The sequence below is a fragment of the Lipotes vexillifer genome, unplaced genomic scaffold (genome assembly GCF_000442215.2).
Source record: "Lipotes vexillifer unplaced genomic scaffold, Lipotes_vexillifer_v1.1 scaffold515, whole genome shotgun sequence".
Classification (NCBI taxonomy): domain Eukaryota; kingdom Metazoa; phylum Chordata; class Mammalia; order Artiodactyla; family Lipotidae; genus Lipotes; species Lipotes vexillifer.
In genome coordinates this window covers 2,695,837-2,697,750 of record NW_006772017.1, presented here as the reverse complement: position 1 = coordinate 2,697,750, position 1,914 = coordinate 2,695,837, and positions in this window count along the sequence as shown.

Below are 1,914 nucleotides of genomic sequence, written 5' to 3'. Positions count from 1 at the left end.
AAGAGCGGTGACTCCAGTGCATGTACCCACCATCCTCCTCTTGCCCACGGTTCACACGTGACTAGGAAGGGGGCTTTGTTAATGGAGGTGCAGTTGAGCCGGCTGATTCTCCTTCCCAGTCGACCTTGCCAGAAATTGTGTCAGTAGGATAGCTTTTGTTTTTGCTATTTAAAAACAATTTTCCTCTTTAAAGAATTTTCACTAAGGTTCTAAGAAGGTGACTGTTTGACCAACACACAGCTCTGGGGAGATGGGAGGGGTAATCAGCAGACCAACCCTGATGATCCGTGTGGAAGCAGTAGCCCTAGCCAGGACTTGTCCAGACCGATTTCACTAAAGCTGTGCTGTCCTGGAGTGGACTCAGGGTCGTGGACTAAGGGTGCTTTCTGAAGAGGGAAGCCGGCCTGTCATCTGGCCCCCCAGTAAGCTCTGGATTCCTCTGACTGCTTTTCGGGGAAGCTCTCTGCCCTCAACCCAGGTCAGGTACACCACCCATGGCCTCTCACATCTGTATTGTTCCTCCATAGCACTACCAGAGCTTGCAAGACACATCTGAAGCCTTCTCTTATTGAATACCTCCTCCACTGGACCTTGAGCTGCACGAGGAAAGAATATGTCTGTTGTATCTAGAGGCTGGCACATGGCATGTGTTGAATAAATGTTGTTAAGCAGCCTTGGCAGCTCCTGGAAGGGGAAGGGTTTTATGAAATTTTTTCATCATGACACATTATAAAATGCTCTTCACTAGCATTTCACTAACTTCCTCTTTCACTAGCATGACACTCCAGACCTCACTGGTTGAGACGAGGCCGTTTCTGAGCTGTGTGTCCATGAGTGGAGGTAGTTGGCATTGACAGTCACAAGCTCAGTCTAACCAGCTTCCCTTCCATCTTTGCTGTGGACTGTGCTGGGCACTATGGCAGGGCTTTGGTCAAGGCCAAATTGTGTCCCCTCAACATTCATAGGTTGAAGCCCTAACCCCCACAGTGACTGTATTTAAAGGATAGGGCCTTTAAAGAGGTAATTAAAGTTAAATGAAGTCATATGACCTAAATCAGTTCAATGAGGTCCTAATCCAATAGGACTAGAAAAGGCCATGTGACGACAGAGAGAAGGTAGCCATCTGCAAGCCTAGGAGAAAGGCTTCAGGAGAAACCAAATCTGCCAACACCTTAATCTCATACTTCCAGCCTCCAGAACTGTGAGAAAATAAATTTCTGTTGTTTAAGTCACTTAATCTGTGGTACTTTGTTATGGCAGCCCTAGAAAATGAATACAGGGCTTTACTATACAAATAAGTGAATGGTATGGAAATGTAAGGGAGAGAAGCATTTCTTCTATGGGGTCTAGAAGACTTTGAGGAAGAGGTTATATTTAAGCTGGTCTTGAAGAAATGAAGGAACTTTAGCTGATGACTATGGAGCATCTTCAGGTGCCAAGCATGGCCAGAGGCTTTATTTGTTTGACCTCCCTAGGGGATGACTGCATCCCTGGGAGGTCTCTAATCTCCTTTTTCCAGGAGGAAATTGAAGCTAACTGAGGTTAAGTAATTTGTCTAAGGTTACACCATTAATAAGTAGCAGAACCAGAGTTTGAACCCAGGACTAGTTTATACCAAAGCTGCTTACTCTTTCTATTTCACTGGGCACAGTGTGTATCAGATAGTAATAACGATAATAACACCCACAATAACTATGAGCTTGGCATGCACATAAGTTACATACATCATCTAATTTAATCATTTCAAAAAAATGAGGGAGACACTCTGATTATCTTTATTTTACAAATTACATTAAAAAACACATAGACTTAATAACTCATTCAAAATCATACAACTAGTAAGGATCTAGGAACTGAATCCAGGCTCGTTTCAGAACCCACTTGCTTAACCATTTCATTTAATTTTTTTCGTAT